Here is a 16985-nt window from a genome sequence, read left to right as displayed (position 1 = left end):
TATATATATATACATATATATATATATGTATATATATATATATATATATATATGTATATGTGTATACTGCGAATCTTTGGGTGTCCCACGATTCGATTCAATATCGATTCTTAGGGTCACGATTCGATAATATATCGATTTTTTTTTTCGATTCGATTCTCGATTCAAAAACGATATTTTTCCGATTCAAAACGATTCTGTATTCATTCAATACATAGGATTTCAGCAGGATCTACCTCAGTCTGCTGACATGCTAGCAGAGTAGAATATTTTTCAAAAAAAAGCTTTTGTTATTGTAAAGGACAATGTTTTATCAACTGATTGCAATAATGTAAATTTGTTTTAACTATTAAACAAACCAAAAATATGACTTATTTTATGTTTGTGAAAATATTGGACACAGTGTTTGTCAAGCTTATGAGATGCGATGCAAGTGACACTATTGTTCTTTTTTTTTTTTTTTTTTACAAAAGTCTAATGATAATGTCAATGAGGGATTTTTAATCACTGCTATGCTGAAATTATAACTAATATTGATACTGTTGTTGATAATCATTTTTGTTTCACTACTTTTGGTTTGTTCTGTGTCGTGTTTGTGTCTCCTTTCAATTGCTCTGTTTATTGCAGTTCTGAGTGTTGCTGGGTCAGGTTTGGTTTTGGAATTGGATTGCATTGTTATGGTATTGCTGTGTAGTGGTTTGTTGGATTGATTAAAAAAAAAAAAAAATTGTAAAAATGAGAATCAATTCTAAACCGCAAAACGTATTAGATTCGATTCATATTCAAATAAATGTTTTCCCCACACCCCTAATATATACACACCGGGGGCGACCGGTGCAATATAAGTAAACAAGTATAAGTAAACATTGATTGATTGAATGTCAAAACTATTAAAAAAATGTTATATTTAAATCCATGCAAACCCAAAAAGTCAATTAAATAGAACAAGCAATCAAACAAATTAAAATTTAATGTCAAAACTAAGATTTTAAATTTAATATTTAAATCTATGTAAACCCGAAAATGCAGTCCACTTATACAGCAGTTATTCAACCTCTGTCAAGATAATATATTGTATTCATTCGCAAACATGCAAATATTTTTATTCCCCATGTTGAAATTGATGGTTTTTGAATCACCGCCTACTGAAAGTCTGCGCAGTTTGAAAACGAATGGGTTAGATAATTCAACGTGTAACTGTAAATAACTGTAAACAGCGCACTATGAAAAAAGTCTGTAGCTGGAGGCGGTGAGGCTTTAGCTCGGTGTCGCACGGAAGGCCCTCATTAGCGTGTCTGCTCGCGGCCGTCTCTCTGCGGACCCGACTCTCTATTGAGCGGGGGGGTCCGGCTAATGAATTGACACATTAAGATGAAATGTCAGCCATTACATGTGAATGAGGATTAAGGGAAGCAGCAGGACGCTAATGGAGCGCGAGGGCTCCAAAAAATAGGCCCTGAGACTTTGAACAAGCATCTGCACCCGTCGGCTCTCTGTAGTCCAAACACACAAAGGACGACACGAGTCACGCCGCTGTGGCTTCTTCATTTGTGTGCGTCTACAAACTTTTATTACTTTATGGTATTTGCAAAAATGCCTGACAGAGATTCCACACAAATTTGGGCCACCTGGTAAGAAAAAAAAAAAAAAAAAAGCAGCCATGTTGTCGCGTTTCAGCTGTACTTTGCATATCAGCTCCTATTGTCTTTTAAAAAGTCTTATTTTGCCCATTTCAATATGCTAATGGAGTGCCAATTGTCATTCAGAGCCACCTGGTATCCAATCGCCAACTGGCTTTTTCTTCTATATGTGTGTCTTCTCTCTCTGAATGGCGGCCCAAAGGTTTTTTTTGTGGGTAAGACCAAGTAGAGCGTGTTGTAATATTTGCTCTTCTTGGGGGATTAAACGTCCTGACGGGGATTTCCTAGCCCGCTCAAATACTCCCCTGCGAGACTCACACAGGCCCAACTTCCAATCCAACCGCACGGAAGAACTCAATCTCAGATGTGTGAAATGCCAGAAAGTCTACGGCTTGTCCGAGTCATACTTTTAACAAAATAAGGTAGATAAGAGCGATTTTTCCTCAGAGTTTGAGACAAGTTAATTAAATTGATTGCAAGAATTTCTGCTTTAAGTTAAATAGGTGATAGACGACCACAATACATCACATTGGACATATTCAGTTGTTTTATAGGACTAGTATGTTAGGGCTGGGCCATATCAAAACAGTATATATTACGATAGACACATAATTGGTATTAATAAAAGATGGGTTCGATAAAACATTTAAAAAAAAAAGTTTTCTTCTTTGTCTGAATAAACCCTAATTTGGGAATCAATCAATCAATGTTTATTTATATAGCCCCAAATCACAAATGTCTCAAAGGACTGTACAAACCATTACGACTACGACATCCTTGGAAGAACCCACAAAAGGGCAAGGAAAACTCACACCCAGTGGGCAGGGAGAATTCACATCCAGTGGGACGCCAGTGACAATGCTGACTATGAGAAACCTTGGAGAGGACCTCAGAAGTGGGCAACACCCCCCCCCCCCCCCCCCCCCCCCTCTAGGGGACCGAAAGCAATGGATGTTGAGCGGGTCTAACATGATACTGTGAAAGTTCAATCCATAATGGCTCCAACACAGCCGCGAGAGTTCCGTTAAAAGCATATCCAAGACAGCAGCGAGAGTCCCGTCCACAGGAAACCATCCCAAGCGGAGTCGGATTAGCATCGTAGAGATGTCCCCAACTGATACACAGGCGAGCGGTCCATCCTGGGTCCCGAAGAGCGGTCCATCCTGGGTCTCGACTCTGGACAGCCAGTACTTCATCCATGGTCATCGGACCGGACCCCCTCCACAAGGGAGGGGGGGGACATAGGAGAAAAAAGAAAAGAAGCGGCAGATCAACTGGTCTGAAAAGGAGGTCTATTTAAAGGCTAGCGTATACAGATGAGTTTTAAGGTGAGACTTAAATGCTTCTACTGAGGTAGCATCTCAAACTGTTACCGGGAGGGCATTCCAGAGTACTGGAGCCCGAACGGAAAACGCTCTATAGCCCGCAGACTTTTTTTGGGCTTTAGGAATCACTAATAAGCCGGAGTCCTTTGAACGCAGATTTCTTGCCGGGACATATGGTACAATACAATCGGCAAGATAGGATGGAGCTAGACCGTGTAGTATTTTATACGTAAGTAGTAAAACCTTAAAGTCACATTTTAAGTGCACAGGAAGCCAGTGCAGGTGAGCCAGTACAGGCGTAATATGATCAAACTTTCTTGTTCTTGTCAAAAGTCTAGCAGCCGCATTTTGTACCAACTGTAATCTTTTAATGCTAGACATGGGGAGACCCGAAAATAATACGTTACAGTAATCGAGACGAGACGTAACAAACGCATGGATAATGATCTCAGCGTCTTTAGTGGACAAAATGGAGCGAAATTTAGCGATATTACGGAGATGAAAGAAGGCCGTTTTAGTAACGCTTTTAATGTGTGACTCAAAAGAGAGAGTTGGGTCGAAGATAATACCCAGATTCTTTACTGAGTCACCTTGTTTTATTATTTGGCTGTCAAATGTTAAAGTTGTATTATTAAATAGAGGTCGGTGTCAAGGCACTCGATATCTGGTAACCGAGCAACACAAGAAGTGATCACTGATCTGTGGGAGTAACAAGCTAAGATCCAATCACAGGACAGTCAACTGTCAAGGTTGGTTGCGCCATCTTGTTGTTTCGCGGTTGATCCTTTGCACGAAGTAAGAAGAGAAATCAAAAAAGAAGAAATTGTGGGTAAAACAGGAAAAGTCACCTTGACACTATAACAGCGTTTGGAATTTTGTATTGTTTTATTAAAGCAGGGGTGTCAAACTCAAAATACAGAGTGGGCGAACATTTAAAACTGAACAAAGCCTCGGGCCAAGGTTGAACAAATGAACCTTTTAATAGGGACCCAAACAGGTTTCGCAATGAATATTGAACAAGCAAGGCTTAAATAGGGCAGCACGGTGGTAGAGGGGTTAGTGCATCTGCCTCACAGTACGAAGGTACTGAGTAATCCTGGGTTCAATCCCGGGCTCGGGATCTTTCTATGTGGAGTTTACATGTTCTCCCCGTGACTGCTAGGGTTCCCTTCGGGTACTCGGGCTTCCTCCGGTGGAACAGGCAGAGCTTATATAACGTAATAGTTCAAAATCAACTTTCAAATAAAAAATGAAAAAACATCAGTGGTATGTTAAATAAAATGTAATTAAACAAATGAATGCTTCTTTTCTATTTGCAGCCTTCTGTGGTAAATATCAACATTAACTTTTTCCACAGGCTAATAAATTTGAAAATAAAATAAAAATGAGGTGGGCGGGGTTTGGTGGAAGCGGGGTGTGTCTATTGTAGCATTCCGGAAGAGTTAGTGCTGCAAGGGGTCCTGAGTATTTGTTCTGTTGTGTTTATGTTGTGTTACTGTGCGGGTGTGCTCCCGAAATGTGTTTTGTCATTCTTGTTTGGTGTGGGTTCACAGTGTGGCGCATATTAGTAAGAATGTTAAAGTTGTTTATACGGCCACCTTCAGTGTGACGTGTATGGCTGTTGACCAAGTATGTGTGTGTGAAAGCCGCATATATTATGTCACTTGGCCAGCACGCTGTTTATATGGAGGAAAAGACTACGTGACGGCATGTTGTAGAGGACAGTGCCTTTAAGGCACGCTCCCAACATTGTTGTCCGGGTGGAAATTGGGAGAATGGTTGCCCGGGGAGATTTTCGGGAAGGGCACTAAACTTCGGGAGTCTCCCGGGAAAATCGGCAGGGTTGGCAAGTATGACTATTAGTGGTGAATTTGGTGTTACCGGCGGGCCAACTCTAATGTTAATTTGATATTGCCTCAAGGGCCAAATGAAATTAAACGGCGGGCCAGAGTTTGACACCCATGTTTTAAACGAACCGGAGTCAGACCAATTTGCTCTGTAAATGATGCAAGGTGGTAGTCCCCACCAAGACCGGTAATACCGCACCACCATAGCACACCGTTTAGATAAAATACCAATAATTATCGATATCGACTGATATGAAACACATATTGTGATACCCTTTTCAGCAATATTGCCCAGGACTAAAGAGTTTAACCAGTGGCGGGCCGTGCATTTCGCACCTTGGCCTTCAGTGATTTGCTACTTAGTACGACTTGAATAAATACTTATAGTCATAAAACCATATATACAGCATATATATATTCATACAGAGGTGGTTGGAGTACCCAAAAATTGTACTCGAGTAAGAGAACCGTTACTTTAGAACAATATGACTTAAGTAACAGTAAAAAGTAGTCATCGAAATAATTACTTGAGGAAGAGTAAGTATGTAGGTAAATAAGAAAAAACTACTCGAGTATTGAGTAACTTGTAACTTCTGATTTATTTAGTAGCTATTTTTTAATGGTTTTTGGACTACAATTGTAGTTGATGTAAGCATATGTGTATAAAACATTAAAGTCATATACAATTTCTTGCAACATATTTTCAATAGTTAGAAGTGGAATTTTTGTAAGCAATTTTTGTGAACATTTATACTGATACAGATGACAGCACATGATATAAATGTTAATTTTACTGCTTTTAAAGTAATTATTGAGGATTTGTGCTGCATTGTCTGACATCATGTCCCTTTTTACAGTCATGTTTCCATGCACTAAATTAGTCTGATTTGTCAAATAATTAAGTTTCTTCTATTTTCACAGATACATGTGAAATTGTAGTTTCATGCTCTATCTTTAAAGGGGAACATTATCACCAGACCTATGTAAGCGTCAATATATATCTTGATGGTGCAGAAAGAAATTGTCTTCATATATTTTTTCAACCAATGTCCGAACTCTAAATGGGTGAATTTTGGCGAATTAAACGCCTTTCTGTTTATCGCTCTGGAGGCGATGACGTCAGAATGTGACGTCTCCGAGGTAATACATTTTCAACACATTGTAAACATTAGGTCTCAGCTCTGTTATTTTCCATTTTTTAGACTATTTTTTGGATCCTTGGAGACATCATGCCTCGTCGGTGTGTTGTCAGAGGGTGTAACAACACTAACAGGGAGGGATTCAAGTTGCACCACTGGCCCGAAGATGCGAAAGTGTCTGCCGCCAGACCCCCATTAAATGTACCAAAGTGTCTCCACATTTTACTGGCAATGACAGACATGGCACAGAGATGTATGGATAACCTGCAGATGCATTTGCAACGATAAAGTTAACAAAATCACAAAGATGAGTTTTGTTGATGTGGACTTATGTGCTATCCAGACATATTTGGTTGCGGCGTGACTGCCAGCTAATCGATGCTAACATGCTACGCTAATCGACGCTAACATACTATTTACCGGCGGTGCTAAAGCAGACATGGCACAGAAATGCATGGATAACCTGCAGATGCATTTGCAACTATAAAGTCAACGAAATCACAAAGGTGAGTTTTGTTGATGTTGACTGCCAGCTAATCGATGCTAACATGCTACGCTAATCGATGCTAGCATGCTATTTACCTGCGGTGCTAAAGCAGACATGGCACAGAAATGCATGGATAACCTGCAGATGCATTTGCAACTATAAAGTCAACGAAATCACAAAGGTGAGTTTTGTTGATGTTGACTGCCAGCTAATCGATGCTAACATGCTACGCTAATCGATGCTAGCATGCTATTTACCGGCGGTGCTAAAGCAGACATGGCACAGAGATGTATGGATAACCTGCAGATGCATTCGCAACTATATTACGTTTCCTTCCACCCACATTTAATGCGAAAAAAACACTTACCAATCGACGGATTTAAGTTGCTCCGGTGTCACAAGATGCGAAAGTCCTGATCGTTTGGTCCACACATTTTACCGGCGATGCCAACGCAGCTATTCGGCCATGCTATGGCTATGAATAGCATCAATAGCTATTCGCTCAATAGCTTCATTTTTTTCTTCAATACTTTCATACTCCAACCATCCGTTTCAATACATGCGTAATCTGTTGAATCGCTTAAGTCGCTGAAATCTGAGTCTGAATCCGAGCTAATGTCGCTATATCTTGCTGTGGTATCTGCCATTGTTTGTTTACATTGGCAGCACTGTGTGACGTCACAGGGAAATGGACAGTCGCATCGCAAATAGCGAAAATCAAGCACTTTAAAGCTTTTTTTTAGGGATACTCCGAGACCGGTAAAATTTTGAAAAAAAAATTCAAAAAATACAACATGGGCAACATGGGAACTGATTTTTATTGTTTTTAACCCTTTTGAAATTGTGATAATGTTCGCCTTTAAAGTGACTGTTGGCCATTCCCAGTGTGCCTCTCGTACACTAGGGGGCAATTGTGGCCATTTCAGCTTGTTTAGCTATGTGGAAATGTAAATATAGCCATAGGTTGATTGGCAACACTAAATTGGCCCTAGTGTGTGAATGTGAGTGTGAATGTTGTCCGTCTATCTGAATTAAGGATTTTAAATCTACCAGGTAAAAAAACATCATTAAAATGAACAAAGTTGACAGTTGATGTTACTGTCAGCAGTGCTCCAGCAGTGACAGTTGTTTCTAATATATTTGTTATCTTATTTTTAAGCACAGTTTGCAACCTGCTCACAGTTACATTTTTCAAAGTAACTCAATATAACAAGCACACCACTGCTCAGGATACCATAAGTGTTTTAACAGAACACGTTTGTTTTAAAATTGTGTATATTTTTAACAAATACTAACTTTATGTCTTTAAAAAAGTTAGCCGGCTTGAAAGAAAAATTATTGGTGTTTACACTTACCCTGTCTCATCAACATGTACAATATGGTGCAAGTGTACCTAATGAATTGATTAACGTGGACCCTGACTTAATCAAGTATGAAAAACTTATTGGGGTGTTACCATTTAGAGGTCAATTTTACCGAATATGTACTGTACTGTGCAATCTACTTATACAAGTTTGAATAATTCAATCAATGTAGTGTCCACTATTTGGGACATTGTATGGCAGGTCTTACAGTATCCAAAAATATACAAAAAATAATTGAAATTATCGGATTGTTGATTGTTAAAGGCCTACTGAAATGAGATTTTCTTATTTAAACGGGGATAGCAGGTCCATTCTATGTGTCATACTTGATCATTTCGCGATATTGCCATATTTTTGCTAAAAGGATTTAGTAGAGAACATCCACGATGAAGTTTGCAACTTTCGGTTGCTAACCGAAAAGCCCTACCTTTACCAGAAGTCGCAGACGAAGACGTCACCCGTTGATGGCTCCTCACATATTCACATTGTTTTTAATGGTAGCCTCCAACAAAAACAGCTATTCGGACCGAGAATACGACAATTTCCCCATTAATTTGAGCGAGGATGAAAGATTTGTGTTTGAGGATATTGATAGCGACGGACTAGAAAAAGAAAAACAAGTTAAAAAAAACAAACGCGATTGCATTGGGACGCCTTCAGATGTTTTAGACATATTTACTAGGATAATTATGGGAAATCCCTTATTTTTCTATTGTGTTGCTAGTGTTTTAGTGAGTTTAGTAGTACCTGATAATCGGAGGTGTGTGTCCACAGGTGTATTGACGCCAATGTCTCAGGGACGTTGACGGCAGCTGTATGGACGGGGCAAGCTCAGCTGATCTCCGGTAAGAAGCGACTTTTTACCACAATTTTCTCACCGAAACCTGCTGGTTGACATTCGGTCGGTATCAATGTTCGCTTGACCCCTGTGATCCATAGTTAAGTTTCACCTCCGTGAATTTTAAACAAGGAATCACCGTGTGTTTGTGTGGCTAAAGGCTAAAGCTTCCCAACTCCATCTTTTTACTTTGACTCCTCCATTATTAATTGAACATATCGCAAAAGATTCAGCAACACAGATCTCCAAAATACTGTGTAATTATGCCGTTAAAGCAGACGACTTTTAGCTGTGTGTGTGTACAGCGCTCATATTTCCTAACAGCCCGTGACGTCACGCGTACACGTCATCATTACGCGACGTTTTCAAGAAGAAACTCCCGGGAAATTTAAAATTGCAATTTAGTAAACTAAAAATGCCGTATTGGCATGTGTTGCAATGTTAATATTTCATCATTGATATATAAACTATCAGACTGCATGGTGGGTAGTAGTGGGCTTCAGGAGGCCTTTGAAGATGCCCGCTGCTCTCGTGTTGCTGTTATCTTTACGACTGTACCACAGCTCTGATTTTTTTCTCTACCTCCTCCTTTTGCACCATCATCGTCGTCATCATCTCCTCCTGAGGATTTGTAGATAAAGATGCTTCCTTTTCTGATAAAACTTGGCGAGAACAGTGAGCCATAAAATGTTCCTGTGACGGACTCTCGCCGGCCTGCGGGTTCCCAGGACCACCAAGGAAGGACATGACTTGAGCAGTTTGACCTTTTGTTTTATTCTTTCAATAAAACCGTTCCGCTTTAGTTTTCACCTTGCTGCGTCGTTGTCGGCCTCTCGTTCTTTTCCTCTCGCGTTCAGCGTCCGCTTCCTTCTCCCGCCTTCTCTCCGCTGCAGCCCTTTTACACCTTGCGAGGAGAATAAATGCTTCAACCCAGCTGAGCGCCCCACGCACCTGATCATGATTGCGACGTTGCTCCCAGTGCGCCCCGGCTCTCCGCTGGCTCGTCGTCCCCGCCCCCTTGCCGCCATCTTAAGCCTGCATGCCCTGACCCGCTGGTCGTTCGCCGGCTCCGCCTCTCCACAGTTCCTCTTGTTTTTTGTTTGTTTGTTTGTTCTTTCTTCCACTTTAGCCCGACTCCTGTGGCCTCTGCAAACTTAAAGACAACCACGACAGACACAGTCGTCTTGCAAGTGAGAGGCAGGTACAGCTTTAAGACTGATAAATGTGCTTGGCGGTGGTCGTGCTTCATCACAGAGGTGCAACGTCATCATCATCATCAATGGGCGGCATAGCTCGGTTGGTAGAGTGGCCGTGCCAGCAACTTGAGGGTTGCAGGTTCGATTCCCGCTTGTGCCAACCTAGTTACTGCCGTTGTGTCCTTGGGCAAGACACTTTACCCACCTGCTCCCAGTGCCACCCACACTGGTTTAAATGTAACTTGGATATTGGGTGTCACTATGTGAAGCGCTTTGAGTCACTTGAGAAAAGCGCTATATAAATATAATTCACTTCACTTCATTACTTATATAGCCCTAAATCACGAGTGTCTCAAAGGGCTGCACAAGCCACAACGACATCCTCTGCTCAGATCCAACATCAGGGCAAGAAAAAAACTCAACCCAATGGGATGACAATGAGAAACCTTGGAGGGGACCCCGGATGTGGATTTCCACAATTGTCTGTACATGTAGAAGAAGGAGAAACACGGAGATGTCTGGATAACTCACCTTCATATTTCCAGTGGATAGCTCCGAGTTACAAAACCGCTTTATCATGAAGCTGGCTGTGGCGTGGTCTTTCTGACGTCACTTCCCCTCCGAACTCAGTAAACGATCAATGAGTCCATACAAAGCCAAGTTGCGGAGATTCAAAAAATACACGAGGAGGAGTGGACCTTAAACACTGGTTGAGTGTGGCTGAAACGGGGCTTAGACCAGGGGTGTCAAACGTTCGGCCCACGGGCCGGATGAGGCCCGCGAACAGGGATGAGTTTGCTAAGTATACAAATTAACCTGAAATTTTTGAATGAAAGAAACAGCTCTTCTACATGTGTCTCCTGGGTGGATGTTGCATTAGCAATTTTTTGTATATCTGTAGATCAAGGGTCGGCAACTCTCTGATGTGACTCACCTGCATACTTGCCGACCCCCCCATTTTTCCGGGAGGTTTCCTAATTTCAATGCCTCTCCCTTAAATCTCATGAGGATAATATTCCCAGATTTCCATCCGGACAACACTGTTGAGGGCGTGCCGTGATCACAATAACATTAACGCTCTCTAGAACATGCCGTCGCGTGCTCCGTCATACCATGCTAGTCTTTACTACGCTCAAGTGACTGCAAGCCGTACTTGCTCAACAGCCATACAGGTTACACTGAGGGTTGTGATGTAAATAACTTTAACTCTCTTACCAATATGCGCCACACTGTGAACCCACACCAAACAAGAATGAAAAACACATTTTTGGAGAACATCCGCACTGTAACACAACAAAAACACAACATAACAAATACCCAGAATCCCATGCATCCCTAAGTCTTCCGGGCTACAGTATAAACACAGAAAACAATCTGAAGGTGTCTTTATTTTTAAGTTATCGTGCAGAGATTTTGCCAGTCCGGCCCACTTGGGAGTAGATATTTCTCCATGTGGCCCCTGATTTGAGTTTAACACCCCTGGCTTAGACTAAATAATTATTCATTTAAGGGGTTAAAACTACCTAGTGTAGAAATGGCCTAAGTAGGCGTATGAAACTGATAGAATCCAAATCAACATTGACATTTCTACATTTGGTTGTAGCTCGGTGCAACAGGGGTAAGTGCATGTGCCTCACAATACGAAGGTCCTGAGTAGTCCTGGGTTCAATCCCGGGCTCGGGGTGTTTCTGTGTGGAGTTTGCATGTTCTCCCCGTGACTGCGTGGGTTCCGTCCGGGTACTCTGGCTTCCTCCCACCTCCAAAGACATGCACCTGGGGATAGGTTGATGGGCAACACTAAAATTGGCCCTAGTGTGTGAATGTGAGTGTGAATGTTGTCCGTCTGTCTGTGTTGGCCCTCTGATGAGGTGGCGACTTGTCCAGGGTGTACGCCGCCTTCCGCCCGAATGCAGTTGAGCTAAGCTCCAGCATCCCCTGCGACCGCAAAAGGGACAATCGGTAAAAAAAAGGATGGATGGATTGTTGCATATTTGCCAACCTTGAGACCTCCGTTTTCGGGAGGTGGGGAGGTAGGGGGTGGGGGGCGTGGTCGGGTGTGGGGCGGAGGCGTGGTTGGGGCGGGGGGCGTGGTTAAGAGGGGTGGCGTATAATTCACCAACTCGAGTATTTCATATATATTTCATATATATACAGTATATATATATATATATATATATATTATATATATATATATATATATATATATATATATATATATCTATATGTGTATGAAATACTTGACTTTAAGTGAATTCTAGCTATGTATATTTATTTTATTATATAAATAAATAAAATAAATAGTTAAATTTCAGACGGCACCTATCAAATACACAGTAATAAAAACACAGTTGTTCTACTAACTGTACTGTGCTTGCTTGTTACTAAAAAACAACAACAACACTTACCTTTCACTATTTGAATAACCTTTGTTCTGCCATTTGCGTATTGGCGAGCGATCTCCGAATCCGGGAACATCCTTCACGGACATCCGCAAATGACAACGGGATGTTGCTTCCAGCTATCGGCATAGCCATCTTTGTCTCAGCATAAGATACACCATCGGGTCTCCATTTTGCAAGATGGGCCATAATACTGGGTTGTGACCGATGCTGCGCTGCGGACGCTTTGGGCTTCGCTGACCGTTCATGGCTGAGTATATCCGTTTACCGTGTTCAATGAAGAAGTCTGTTCTACAAAATGGACAGGCAACATACCTCTTCCCCTTCGAACTCTCCTGGATAAACTGAAATTCTTGTTTCCAATCGTTCTGGAACTCGCAAGCGTATTTCTTCATTTTGCTCGTCGACGGTGTAATATATTGGGTTGGAGTCAATAACCAGGCGACGTGATGAAGTTACGTCTCTTTACTGTGGGCTTCAGAACAGACATTCTGTTCTATGTACAGTAGATGGCAGTATTGTCCTGTTTAAGAGGGTCACAACATTGAGTCGGGTTCTCATGGAGCTGGAGTGGGCGTGGCCTCCAGCTCCGTTTGAATTTCGGGAGATTTTCGGGAGAGGCGCTGAATTTCGGGAGTTTCCCGGGTTGGCAAGTATGGATTGTTGAGATGCAGCGGTCGGTGTCCTGTGTATTTTTGGGCTGTGTTGATTGTAATCAGATGTGTGCGTTCATTGTGCATCGTTAGTGAGTGATAGCGAGTCTGTTGTCATGACATAAGGTCGTCAGTGTTAATGAGGCCCGCGGCCAGCCAGAGCCTAATGACCCTTAAAACCCCTTATCTCCAATTGGTCAATCCCAGAAACCAATGGATGTTTATACACATGAACAGCAGCTATTGCACAATACACACACACACACACACACACACACACACACACACACCACTTGCATGCCGCTTAAACAGAAATGAAGTTTTCTAATGAATGTGCGTCCGTGTAGAAGATAGAAAATCCCTGGCCGCCAGTCGATACCGTCCGTATTTCCTCCGAGACGGCTGACTGCCGAGGAGTGACGGAGGGCTCAGAGGTCAAGGGGCAAACTCAACAGGGAGCAGACCTCCGCCCCCCCCTGTCGTCCTCAGTCAGGATGTCACCTCAGAGGGCAAAAGTCAGCCGGTTTGTTAAAGCCTAACTCAGACACAGCGGCCACTGTGCACCCAGAAAATAATCCGGAGACAAAACACCCAGGCTTCTTTTCTCCAGTAAACGATATCTGATTTTATACCATTCATCCAACTTTCTATTTCAATTTTGTAAGAATTTACCTTTTATTTGAAACATAAAACCAGCTTAAAGGCCTACTGAAAGCCACTACTACCCACCACACAGTCTGATAGTTTATATATCAATAATGAAATATTAACATTGCAACACATGCCAATACGGCCTTTTTAGTTTACTAAATTACAATTTTAAATTTCCCGGGGAGTTTCTTGTTGAAAACGTCGCGTAATGATGACGTATGTTTGGTTGGAGGGGACATTTTAGCCCAGCACAACACACAGCTAAAAGTCGTCTCTTTTCATCGCATAATTACACAGTAATGGTGGATTGCAGCTGCCTTTGTTTTTGTTGTGAAGCTTTAACACAGAGCGGTCAAGCGAACATTTTTCTCTACGTCAACCAGCAAGTTTTTGGATGGGAAAATTGTCGGCTCTTACCGGAGACTTCAGTGGATTATGGGACGTTCTCCTGTAGCTGTCAAAAAGGCAGCTGTAATCTTGGCTCCTCCTGACTCTCTGAGACACTGGCGTTCACCGCAGCCATCCGACTTTCAGGTATGACTTTACTCATCTAATCTCACTAAAATACTAGCAACACAATAGGCAGATAAGGGATTTTCCAGAATTATCCTAGTAAATGTGTCTAATTACATCTGAAACGCTCACACTGCCGCCGCCCGGAGTTGTCGCATTTTCATTTTTTTTTTAGTTTTTTTTTTTTAGTGCCCCACTCTAACTTTCCTCATCCACGAATCTTTCATCCTCGCTCAAATTAATGGGGAAATTGTCGCTTTCTCGGTCCGAATAGCTCTCGCTGCTGAAGGCTATGATTATAAACATTGTGAGGATTTGAGAAGCCCTACGACCCGAAAAGTCACGCGCACATCGTCTGCTACTTCCGGTAAAGGCAAGGCTTTTCTATTAGCGACCAGAAGTTGCGAACTTTATCGTGGATGTTCTCTACTAAATCCTTTCAGCAAAAATATGGCAATATCGCAAAATGATCAAGTATGACACATAGAATGGACCTGCTATCCCCGTTTAAATAAGAAAATCTCATTTCAGTAGGCCTTTAAAAGATTATATCCTGTCTTTTAGACCAGTTGATCTGCCGTTTCTTTTCTTTTTTGCTCTGCCCCCATTTCCCTCATGGGGGGGGGGCAAAGGTTCGGTGGCCACGGATGAAGTGCTGGCTGTCCAGAGTCGAGACCCGGGGTGGACCGCTTGCCTGGGCATCAGTTGGGGACATCCTTACGCTGCTGACCTGTCTCCGCTCCGGATGGTCCCCTGCTGGCCCCACTATGGACTGGACTCTCACTAATATGTTACAAACCCCGTTTTCATATGCTTTGGTAAATTGTGTTGGATGTAAATATAAACAGAATACAATGATTTGCAAATCCTTTTCAACCCATATTCAGTTGAATGCACTACAAAGACAAGATATTTGATGTTCACAACTGATCAACTTTAATTTTTTTTGCAAATAATAATTAACTTAGAATTTCATGGCTGCAACACGTGCCAAAGTAGTTGGGAAAGGGCATGTTCACCACTGTGTTACATCACCTTTTCTTTTAACAACACTCAATAAACGTTTGGGAACTGAGGAAACTAATTGTTGAAGCTTTGAAAGTGGAATTCTTTACCATTCTTGTTTTATGGACAGCTTAAGTTGTTCAACAGTCTGGGGTCTTGTTGTCTTATTTTACGCTTCATAATGCGCCACACATTTTCGATGGGAGACATGTCTGTACCTAAACTCTTTTACTACGAAGCCACGCTGTTGTAACACGTGGCTTGGCATTGTTTTGCTGAAATAAGCAGGGGCGTCCATGATAACGTTGCTTGGATGACAACATAAGTTGCTCCAAAACCTGTATGGACCATTCAGCATTAATGTTGCCTTCACAGATGTGTAAGTTACCCATGTCTTGGGCACTAATACACCCCCATACCATCAAAGATGCTGGCTTTTAAACTTTGCGCCTATAACAATCCGGATGGTTATTTTTCTCTTTGTTCTGGAGGACACCACGTCCACAGTTTCCAAATATAATTTGAAATGTGGACTCGTCAGACCACAGAACCCTTTTCCCCTTTGCATCAGTCCATCTTAAGTTAGCTCGGGCCCAGCCAAGCCGGCGGCGTTCCTGTGTGTTGTTGGTAAATGAGTTTCGCTTTGCATATTAGAGTTTTAACTTGCACTTACAAATGTAGCAACCAACTGTAGTTACTGACAGTGTTTTATGAAGTGTTCCTGAGCACATATGGTGATATCCTTTACACACTGATATCGGTTAAATGCAGTACCGCCTGAGGGATCAAAGGTCCGTAATATCAGCACTTACGTGCAGTGATTTCTCCAAATTCTCTGAACCTTTTGATGATTTTAAGGACCGTAGATGGTAAAATCCCTAAATACCTTGCAATAGCTCGTTGAGAAATGTTGTTCTAAAACTGTTCGACAATTTGCTTACAAATTGGCGACCCTCGCCCCATCCTTGTTTGTGAATTACTTAGCATTTCATGGAAGCTGCTTTTGTACCCAATCATGGCACCCACCTGTTCCCAATTAGCCTGCACACCTGTAGGATGTGTTTGATGAGCATTCCTCAACCTAATAAGTATTTATTGCCACCTTTCCCAACTTCTTTGGCACGTGTTGCTGGCATCAAATTCTAAAGTTAATGATTATTTGCAAAAAAATACATTTTAATCAGTTTGAACATCAAATATGTTGTCTTTGTAGCATATTCAACTGAATATGGGTTGAAAATGATTTGCAAATCATTGTATTCAGCGCCCCCCGTGACCCCGAAAGGGAATAAGCGGTAGAAAATGGATGGATGGATGTATTCGGTTTATATTTACATCCAACACAATTTCCCACCTCATATGGAAACGGGGTTTGTAGATCCACTATGGACTGGACTTCCACAATATTACGCTAGATCCACTCGATGTCCATTGCATTCGGTCTACCCTGTAATCTGATTTTGATATTGTTTTTCTATTTTGATAGATTGAAAATTAACACCAATGAGTTGACTCATGAACATCCATCCATCCATTTTCTACCCCTTCTACCAGCACCCCCTGCTTTCGGGGTCGAGGAGGGTGCTGGAGCCTATCTCAGCTCCATTCGGGCGGAAGGTGGAGTACACCCTGGACAAGTCGCCACTTCATCGCGGGGCCAACACAGATAGACAGACAACATCCACACACCAGGGCCAATTTCAGTGTTGCCAATCAACCGATCCCCAGGTGCATGTCTTTGGAGGTGGGAAGAAGCTGGAGTACCCGGAGGGACATTATCACATAATTTATTCAGAAAGTATAAGTAACGCTGTGACCGTTGATTGCTGTCGTCGCCCGGGTTCAGTGGACCACCCAGGAAGGACATGCTTTTATTTTTTTTAAATAAATTTTGTCCTTAGTGTAGGTCGGATTGCTTTGCAAATGCT

This window comes from Nerophis ophidion, linkage group LG01 (assembly GCF_033978795.1).
Source record: "Nerophis ophidion isolate RoL-2023_Sa linkage group LG01, RoL_Noph_v1.0, whole genome shotgun sequence".
Classification (NCBI taxonomy): Eukaryota; Metazoa; Chordata; class Actinopteri; order Syngnathiformes; family Syngnathidae; genus Nerophis; species Nerophis ophidion.
The sequence above is the reverse complement of the archived record's forward strand: the minus strand, read 5'-3'. Positions refer to the sequence as shown.